This window comes from Triturus cristatus, chromosome 7, assembly GCF_964204655.1.
Source record: "Triturus cristatus chromosome 7, aTriCri1.1, whole genome shotgun sequence".
Classification (NCBI taxonomy): Eukaryota; Metazoa; Chordata; class Amphibia; order Caudata; family Salamandridae; genus Triturus; species Triturus cristatus.
Window position 1 is genome coordinate 320,767,766 of NC_140590.1, and position 11,558 is coordinate 320,779,323.

Genomic DNA, 11,558 nt, shown 5'->3' on the forward strand with positions numbered 1-11,558 from the left:
TCAGGCTCCCTTGAGCCGGTGGGGCTGACGAGCCCATGGCTACGCACCTGCGCGCCTTGAGTGGTACTATACCTGAGGATATTTTTTGGCAGCCTACTCAGCAACCCTACACACATACCTACTCCCTGCTGACGAGAGGCAACTACCTCGAAACACGTGTCCAGGGATGGCTAACGCGACACTCATTTTCATTTTAAACTTTTGGCATAGGCGTACCCGCCGACGCTACTTCATGGACCATAATTCTTTGGGGTAACACGCTGGTAGGACTAGCAGAGTGCAGCCAATCGGATTTTTGTTTATATTCAGGCTCCCTTGAGCCGGTGGGGCTGACGAGCCCATGGCTACGCACCTGCGCGCCTTGAGTGGTACTATACCTGAGGATATTTTTTGGCAGCCTACTCAGCAACCCTACACACATACCTACTCCCTGCTGACGAGAGGCAACTACCTCGAAACACGTGTCCAGGGATGGCTAACGCGACACTCATTTTCATTTTAAACTTTTGGCATAGGCGTACCCGCCGACGCTACTTCATGGACCATAATTCTTTGGGGTAACACGCTGGTAGGACTAGCAGAGTGCGGCCAATTGGATTTTTGTTTATATTCAGGCTCCCTTGAGCCGGTGGGGCTGACGAGCCCATGGCTACGCACCTGCGCGCCTTGAGTGGTACTATACCTGAGGATATTTTTTGGCAGCCTACTCAGCAACCCTACACACATACCTACTCCCTGCTGACGAGAGGCAACTACCTCGAAACACGTGTCCAGGGATGGCTAACGCGACACTCATTTTCATTTTAAACTTTTGGCATAGGCGTACCCGCCGACGCTACTTCATGGACCATAATTCTTTGGGGTAACACGCTGGTAGGACTAGCAGAGTGCGGCCAATCGGATTTTTGTTTATATTCAGGCTCCCTTGAGCCGGTGGGGCTGACGAGCCCATGGCTACGCACCTGCGCGCCTTGAGTGGTACTATACCTGAGGATATTTTTTGGCAGCCTACTCAGCAACCCTACACACATACCTACTCCCTGCTGACGAGAGGCAACTACCTCGAAACACGTGTCCAGGGATGGCTAACGCGACACTCATTTTCATTTTAAACTTTTGGCATAGGCGTACCCGCCGACGCTACTTCATGGACCATAATTCTTTGGGGTAACACGCTGGTAGGACTAGCAGAGTGCGGCCAATCGGATTTTTGTTTATATTCAGGCTCCCTTGAGCCGGTGGGGCTGACGAGCCCATGGCTACGCACCTGCGCGCCTTGAGTGGTACTATACCTGAGGATATTTTTTGGCAGCCTACTCAGCAACCCTACACACATACCTACTCCATGCTGACGAGAGGCAACTACCTCGAAACACGTGTCCAGGGATGGCTAACGCGACACTCATTTTCATTTTAAACTTTTGGCATAGGCGTACCCGCCGACGCTACTTCATGGACCATAATTCTTTGGGGTAACACGCTGGTAGGACTAGCAGAGTGCGTCCAATCGGATTTTTGTTTATATTCAGGCTCCCTTGAGCCGGTGGGGCTGACGAGCCCATGGCTACGCACCTGCGCGCCTTGAGTGGTACTATACCTGAGGATATTTTTTGGCAGCCTACTCAGCAACCCTACACACATACCTACTCCCTGCTGACGAGAGGCAACTACCTCGAAACACGTGTCCAGGGATGGCTAACGCGACACTCATTTTCATTTTAAACTTTTAGCATAGGCGTACCCGCCGACGCTACTTCATGGACCATAATTCTTTGGGGTAACACGCTGGTAGGACTAGCAGAGTGCGGCCAATCGGATTTTTGTTTATATTCAGGCTCCCTTGAGCCGGTGGGGCTGACGAGCCCATGGCTACGCACCTGCGCGCCTTGAGTGGTACTATACCTGAGGATATTTTTTGGCAGCCTACTCAGCAACCCTACACACATACCTACTCCCTGCTGACGAGAGGCAACTACCTCGAAACACGTGTCCAGGGATGGCTAACGCGACACTAATTTTCATTTAAAACTTTTGGCATAGGCGTACCCGCCGACGCTACTTCATGGACCATAATTCTTTGGGGTAACACGCTGGTAGGACTAGCAGAGTGCGGCCAATCGGATTTTTGTTTATATTCAGGCTCCCTTGAGCCGGTGGGGCTGACGAGCCCATGGCTACGCACCTGCGCGCCTTGAGTGGTACTATACCTGAGGATATTTTTTGGCAGCCTACTCAGCAACCCTACACACATACCTACTCCCTGCTGACGAGAGGCAACTACCTCGAAACACGTGTCCAGGGATGGCTAACGCGACACTCATTTTCATTTTAAACTTTTGGCATAGGCGTACCCGCCGACGCTACTTCATGGACCATAATTCTTTGGGGTAACACGCTGGTAGGACTAGCAGAGTGCGGCCAATCGGATTTTTGTTTATATTCAGGCTCCCTTGAGCCGGTGGGGCTGACGAGCCCATGGCTACGCACCTGCGCGCCTTGGGTGGTACTATACCTGAGGATATTTTTTGGCAGCCTACTCAGCAACCCTACACACATACCTACTCCCTGCTGACGAGAGGCAACTACCTCGAAACACGTGTCCAGGGATGGCTAACGCGACACTTATTTTCATTTTAAACTTTTGGCATAGGCGTACCCGCCGACGCCACTTCATGGACCATAATTCTTTGGGGTAACACGCTGGTAGGACTAGCAGAGTGCGGCCAATCGGATTTTTGTTTATATTCAGGCTCCCTTGAGCCGGTGGGGCGGACGAGCCCATGGCTACGCACCTGCGCGCCTTGAGTGGTACTATACCTGAGGATATTTTTTGGCAGCCTACTCAGCAACCCTACACACATACCTACTCCCTGCTGACGAGAGGCAACTACCTCGAAACACGTGTCCAGGGATGGGTAACGCGACACTCATTTTCATTTTAAACTTTTGGCATAGGCGTACCCGCCGACGCTACTTCATGGACCATAATTCTTTGGGGTAACACGCTGGTAGGACTAGCAGAGTGCGGCCAATCGGATTTTGTTTATATTCAGGCTCCCTTGAGCCGGTGGGGCTGACGAGCCCATGGCTACGCACCTGCGCGCCCTGAGTGGTACTATACCTGAGGATATTTTTTGGCAGCCTACTCAGCAACCCTACACACATACCTACTCCCTGCTGACGAGAGGCAACTACCTCGAAACACGTGTCCAGGGATGGCTAACACGACACTCATTTTCATTTTAAACTTTTGGCATAGGCGTACCCACCAACGCTACTTCATGGACCATAATTCTTTGGGGTAACACGCTGGCAGGACTAGCAGAGTGCGGCCAATCGGATTTTTGTTTATATTCAGGCTCCCTTGAGCCGGTGGGGCTGATGAGCCCATGGCTACGCACCTGCGCGCCTTGACTGGTACTATACCTCAGGATATTTTTTGGCAGCCTACTCAGCAACCCTACACACATACCTACTCCCTGCTGACAAAAGGCAACTACCTCGAAACACGTGTCCAGGGATGGCTAACGCGACACTCATTTTCATTTTAAACTTTTGGCATAGGCGTACCCGCCGACGCTACTTCATGGACCCTAATTCTTTGGGGTAACACGCTGGTAGGACTAGCAGAGTGCGGCCAATCGGATCACTGTAGTAAAGCTACTGCTCACCAGGGAAAACTGCTGCTGGTATTGAAAGTGCATGTTTCAGTCTGCATGTCAGAATTTTTTAATGAAATAAAAGAGGATTTCAGAAGTCAAAATGTGCCCTAGTTTTTCTTTCTGCAGCACTAATCATATATGGAAAAATGAACCCCCTCATTTTGTTCCTTTTTAAATTAAATGTTTTAAGAGTTACCACTTTAATCCAAGCAAGATGGCTTCAGGTGTGCCATACGTTTATCAGAAGTAGGACTGTTAGCGCTCTAGTTGTTCTTTGGAACACTCTGGGAAGCTGCAGTAGAACACAAAGGAATCAACTGACAGTCTCTGCCCTTGTTGGATGTACATGTTTTACTGAGAATGTCAGACTTCATTCTCACATGACTGAGAAAGATAATGTGAATTTACAGAAAATAAGCTCTAAGTTTAGCTTATAGATCACCTTCCAAACCTCTGTGGGAAAAGCATGAGAAAATATTTTTCTCTCAATCATGATATCCCAGCAGAAGGCTTTTTCACATGGTGAAATCACCTTAGAACATACCACAATTCCTAAAATTAGTATGGTACCATCAACAAATGATTTATAATGTAACTTAAGTCTTAAAACCTTCTATTAACTGCAATGCTTTTTAATGAGGTGCTATCATGTATATTGGTCCCAAGATGGCTGCCAACACTTCTTGGATGAAGTGCTGACAGCCAATCAGATCTCAGGATGAGATGTGTGGTTAGGCTCCGCCCACATATATATATGATTTTACTTTTGATTTTCTCAGGAACTACTAAACAGATTGACACCAGACCTGCAAAAGGCACTTCCCTGAGCTGAGGACTACCTCTCTGCCAAATTTCAAGTAATTCTGTTCAGCCGTTCGGGCTGTACCTTGGACTAAAGGTCCCTATGGAAAGTTGCATGGGGAAAATGCGTTTTGGGACCCCCCTTTTTTCTCAGCCCCCGTTTGACGAATCCCCCCGAGATTTTCAGGGTAGGAGCGGAGCAAAGCGCCCCACCTATTTTGAAAATTTCGCGAGGATTCGTCAACCGGCGCCAAAGTTATTCCAAATAGAATGTTGCGGATTTCCTATGGAAACACGGTCCTAACTATAACTATCTACTGGCGGCCGCCAGTAGATAATATATATATATATATATATATAGTCACTGAAAAAACCATAGGTTTCACACACGTTATAGTTAGGAATTAGCATTTAAAAATCCTTGCAAATTCACTTAAAAAACCATAGGTTTCACACATGTTATAGTTAGGTGGACATTTCACTCGTAAAAAACCAATGACATTCCCCCGTTATAGTTAGTTCAGATAACTATAACTCGCGCGCTCGCAATCCACTGCTCATGACGTCACATATTACATCACTCATGACATTGTCAGTGGCATCACTCATGACATCACTGATGACATCATCCTTTTGATAGATTGGCGGTCGCGCGAGACTTTCAGGGTAGGAGCTGAGCGGAGCGCCCCATTAGTTTTGAAAATTTTGCGAGGATTCGTCGACCGGCGCCAAAGTTATTCAAAATAGAATTTTGAGATTTCCTATGGAAACACGGTCCTAACTATAACTATCTACCGACCGCCAGTAGATAATATATATATATGCTTGCATATGGGGCTCTGGGAGGAGCAGGTCCTCATGGCAAATCATGGTGACACTGTAAGAAATCAGATTGTTTGTTGGTACAGGTATATTGATGACTTGTTTTTAATTTGGAATGGCACAGAACAGTCAGCACAGGAGTTTATTGTGAAATTAAACATCAATAATTTAAATCTCAAGTTCACGGCTGAGATGAGCAAGAGTAGTATATTCTACCTAAATGTTGAGGTCTTTGTGTTCAATAATAGACTGGAAACACGACTTCATAGAAAACCCACTTCTGGCAATACAGTCCTGCATGCGCGCAGTCATCATCCGCCACATTTAATCAGCAGCATCCCCTTCTGGGAAATGTTGAGGATTCGCAGGATTTGTAGCACAGATAAGGAATGTACACTAGCTCAGCGGGAATGCAAAGGGAGGTTCCTTGACAGGGGATACTCAGAGAAGGTCTTGGATCAAGCCATGGCCAAGGCCAATAAAATACAAAGATCGAACACATTGAGACGTAAATCCACTTTAAATATCGATCTGGTTCAGCCTACTCGTCTCATAATGACATACAACGTACAACACAAATCAATACGTAGGATTGTCAATAAAAGCTGGCCCTTAGTCTGTAATGATCCTGTTTTGGGCAAAGAAATGAATAAATCCCCTAGTATTGCTTTCAGAAGAGCTCGCTCTATGAGTAATGTCTTGGTTAAGAGCAGCCCAGAGGTCAGGCTTACAAACACTTGGCTCGGAAAAAGAAAGGGATTTATCAAATGTGCTATCTGTAAGGCATGCAAATATGGTATTAATACACAAACATACCAAGTGCCATTTCAGCCTAGCCCTGTGAAAATCAACAAAGCCTTAAACTGTAAAACAGAGTATGCAATATATGTGCTGGAGTGCTCGTGTGGCCTGCGGTACGTCGGTAGTACGAAACTACAGGTTCACAAACGGGTGCTCCAGCACATTAGAGCCATCAATAACTGTGATGCGGCATACCCAGTGGCTAGGCACTTCAAGGAGTGCCATGAAAATAACTTGGCACACCTCAAATACTATGTCATTGACTCGGTGTTGCCACTAAGAAGAGGGGGTAACCGAGAACGGTTATTATGACAGATGGAAAACAGATATATACTCAAATTAGACAGTAAGGCACCACAGGGTTTGAATGCTAGTGAAGAATTTTTTACCTGTCTATAAAAAGGAATATTTATTGGCTGATATCAATATTGAAAATTACTGCTGCTTCTTGATTGTAGATAACTTTCTTTTAATGAAACTGATGATTTTAATTCTGTGTATAAGTTGCGGGAAAATGAAATCGAATTCTCATTTCCTTTTTGTATATGTTTACATACCCCAATCACGGCTGTGATAGGATGTAATTTGGTATACTTTGCACAGCACATTTTTGCACTTTATCTTTCCCACGTTTGAAGATCTAGGCCCACTGGGGCAGACAGCTGGACATTTTTTGCATGCAATGAGCTCACAATGCTGTAAGACGGAGACTATTGTTCCCTAATTGTTGGTATTCACAAGGAGCATTCAGGCCTAATAATCGATTCCTTGACAAATGAATATGATGTTTATGTTTAACTGTGCACCCTAGATAGAGATAGGATTGGGCATTATGCTGCCAAACTCTACCAGGTGTAATGGTTTTAACGAGTATAACATTTTAGCAGTGGATCATTTTTAGCATTTTTAAGATATTTTATCAATGCTATGATTTCATTCATGAGTATTTATATATGTATATTTGTATATATTTACTATGTTCAGCGTCATTTTGCTCTTTGGTATTTTATCATGGTACTGTATTACGCTGCTTTATTTGCACAATCTTGGGAACACATTGCATACGTGGGGACAATCTGTTCTCTATGTCTATGTATCAATGTGGGAGTGTTTAAACACACGTTTTTGCACACTGGCACTTTAAAAATAGAAAAAACCACTCTATCAGCGTATCATGTGATCAAGGCCTCCGTGAGGCTGAAACGCGTAATGGCGATGGTGCAGGGCTTTGGAAAATAAATCTCTGAATGAGCACACAAACCTGGGTCTATCTTCGTCTTTTTGGAATGGATGTTGATGGAGTAATGGAAATATATATATATATATATGTATATCAATCGCCCAAGCTTAGAAGGGAGCACTCACAGCTGATGTGAGCCATTCGGTTCAAATAACTGTAGAAAACCAGCAATGACATTTCCAGGCTTCTTTATTTTACTGCTGGGATGCGTTTCGAGGCTCCAGCCTCTTCCTCTGGCAGCTGGTCAGATGCGGCATAGATTTCCAAAACTGCATGCTTCTTTTTATGTGTCCTGTCCTCAGTGGGCTACGTCTCCTTGCGTTAATATTTCTAATGCATGCTTTGATTCATAGTATCCATTGGAAAGCCATTATTCCCCATAGTGAGTCCCATGCCACATCTTTACTTTAATCACCACTCTTTAGTTTAAAATACCTTTAGTAGGCCCCTTTAATTTCAGCCGGTCGGTATTTTCCTTCATGCTCCCTTCAATCGCCCAAGCTTTGAAGGGAGCACTCACAGCTGATGTGAGCCATTCGGTTCAAATAACTGTAGAAAACCAGCAATTATATTTCCAGGCTTCTTTATTTTACTGCTGTGACGCGTTTCGAGGCTCCACAGTTTTCTACAGTTATTTGAACCGAATGGCTCACATCAGCTGTGAGTGCTCCCTTCAAAGCTTGGGCGATTGATATACATAAATTTACACGGCTGTCCTGCCGTGGAAGGTTGCACCGTTTCATATTCAAAGAAAGGCTGCGCCTTTTTTCACAAAGTCTCGTAGAAAGAAGTCCACATATTAGGAGATGTGTTCACTGACACTGTTGATGGCCGAGATGATGGGCCTTCCTGGTACTGGCCGGATCTTTTTGTGGACTTTAGGAATTAAATACATGATTGGCATCACAGGGAAATCAATGTTCAAAAATGTATATTCATTCATTGAAATTAAACCTTCCCTTTTGTATTGCAGTAATTGTTTCCTTAATGTTTCTTTAGCTTTATTGTATTCCTTTATATTTGTTTTCATATAACAATCTTTGTTGTCCAGCTGTCTCCTTGCTTCTGTAATGTATTCATTTCTCGGCCATATCACAATATTTCCTCCCTTGTCAGATGTATTCACAATTAATTCATGGTTTTCTCCTATTTTTTTTATAAGTTGGACATATTGTTGATTTTTAAAAATTTTCTTCTTGGGTTTTTTCTTCACTTGAGCATACAGTTTTGTAATGTCTTTGATAACACATTCATGGAAAATATCGACTGAATCTTTGGGCATCGTGGGAAGAAATGTGCTTTTCGGTTTGAAAGGGCTGATGCCTGCACCTTTTTGGCTCATTCTTATACCTTGTAGTTTACTCTGGGTACTGCTTTTGACATTATCACGTGTCGCCTGTGTTGTAATGTCTTCATTGTACAATTCTTGTAAAGCCAGTAAAGCAGGCACATCGGAAACTTGGAGTTCTGTCGTGTTGTCATGTTCCATTGCCTGAGGTATCTTGGATGATTCCAAACCTGACTTGATTGTAAAGAATTTTTTTAATTTCAGCTTTCGAATGAAACAAAAAATGTCAATTCTGGTATTGGAATAATTGAAAGAACTTTCAGGGCAGAAACTGATTCTAAAGATAAAAGTTGTTTTTCTGCTTGTGTTAGTGTGACATTTGACAGATTAATAATTGTTTGCTCTTCTATCGCCTCTTTCTCTGCCATTGTTGTTTTTTCTTTTGAGGCATTTTTTCGACATTGGCGCCTTGCCTTTCTTCTTGCATTTCTCTTTTTTCGTTTGCTTTTTTGTTCCGATTTCTCGGTCTCAGCGTTTGGCGTCTGTCTATTACTAAAAAATCAACCTCCTCACCGAGGCTTAGAACTTCCATATCTTCATTTCCTACAAAATGATCTCCATCAGAACCCGACTCACTTGTCAGTGATTCCACAACCATTCCAGTAGCTTCATCACCTTTACTGGATTCTAATTGTATATGCTGGGGGATCTAGCCCATTCATCTATCTTCATACCTCAGTTTTTTAACGTGCTCAAATTTGCGTGCAAATGTATAAATCTGCCCTTGCTGATGATCCATTAAATCACGGGTAAATTTATGTACTTTGCGTTTCTTCATTTTTTCCTCATGTTTGTTCAGCCTTTCAGCAATCTCCAAACTTGTTTTTGCAATGTAGTCTTTTAATTCTGACTTGTTTATTTCCTCATTAATTTTGTCTATTTCCTTGATAAGTGCTTGTCGATCTATAGTTGCATACTTTATTAGGATTTCGACAAGGTTCATAGAGGCGGCCAAATTACTTTCTCCCCACTCTTTGAGCATTTCAGGATTTGGCTCCTCAAAACTTGGTGCTCACAGAATTCTGAGTCCTCGAGGGACTCTCCCAGCTTCTTCGTATTTAGTCAGAGATTTGTGCTCCCACTACTTAGTTGTTTCACTTCTCATTTTCTTTTCTAATGTTTTCAGCAATTCCTTGATATCTTTATCTGCATCTACCACATTGTTATGCAAGCTTCTTGCACTTGCAGTGATTTTGGGCAGATTACCAAATAATGATTCTGCTGCCGCTTCCCGTTCTCTTTCTGTATCGACGGACATGGTGTCCAGTAAAATGATTGCTGCTGGAGGTAGGCGTCCGCCGTCCTCACACACACTGCTCGTGTCTATCACCTCCCCACCTACGCACCAATGCTGAATGACTCACCACCTGATTTCGCGTTCGGCAGGTCCTCCGAGCCAGCCGCCGTCGTCCTCTAGTTAGTGTCACCGATCACAGCTGCTGTAGGGGGCTGCCGCCAAATATTCCTCTCCGGAATTCCTCCTTCAATTTTGGTTCTGGACGGCTACCAACTTGTAGGAAGGGGGTCTGTTACCGGAAGCAACCAACTTCCGCAACTCCAAATGTGGCAAAGCGAACTCTCCGATCCTCCACAACACGTTTTAGGGAAAGTTATAGTTAGTTGGACATTTCACTCGTACAAATCCAGAGAATACATCCCTGTTATAGTTACATACATATATATATATCTCAACTCCACTGCTCTCTCCGATCATAGAGCCAGGTGCACCAGCACGATGGAATCCCCAAAGGGCAACATAGCTCATTTTTTCTTTACTGTATACACTAGGACGTTTCAGCTTACACATTCAATTGGGCAACCTGTGTACACAAAGATATTAATTTAACATATGCAGTAGCTTAGTATATATCTTTAAGTCTCAGAAACATTTACGAAACACTTACATTCACTGCAAGATGTCATCAGCGATGCCATCAGTGATGTTATTTGAGATGTCATCAGTGATGTTACTGACCATGTCATGAGTCATGTAATGTGTGAGGTCATAAGAAGTGTGTTGCAGTGACATAAGTTAGAGTTAGGTCAGGTAACTATAGCTGCTAAATTTCTCTGGTTTTGTGCGTGTGAAATGTCACCCTAGCTATTACATCCCAATCAGTGAATTTCTAAGTTTTTAAAAACTCCTTTCCCTAACTATCGTCCCTGTAACCTTTGGTTTTGTCAGTGAATATATATATATATATCTATATATATATATATATATATATATATATAGATAGATATAGATATATATATATATATTCACTGAAAAAACCATAGGTTTCACACACGTTATAGTTAGGAATTAGCATTTAAAAAACCTTGCAAATTCACTTAAAAAAACCTTAGGTTTCACACATGTTATAGTTAGGTGGACATTTCACTCGTAAAAAACCAATGAAATTCCCCCGTTATAGTTAGTTCAGATAACTATAACTCGCGCGCCCGCAATCCACTGCTCATGACGTCACATATTACATCACTCATGACATGGTCAGTGGCATCACTCATGACATCACTGATGACATCATCCTTTTGATAGAGTGGCGGTCACGCGAGTTATAGTTATCTGAACTAACTATAACGGGGGAATTATATTGTTTTTTTACGAGTGAAATGTCCACCTAACTATAACATGTGTGAAACCTATGGTTTTTTAAGTGAATTTGCAAGGTTTTTTAAATGCAAATTCCTAACTATAACGTGTGTGAAACCTATGGTTTTTTCAGTGAATTTGTAAGGTTTTTTAAATGCTAAGTTATGTATTTATTATTATATTTTTTATATATTTATTTTACATTAAAGTACGTTTTTTTTTTTTATGGTTTTTCCCCGTGCGCGCACCCCGCGATTTAAAAAAAAAAAAAAAATGTTTTTTTCTGCC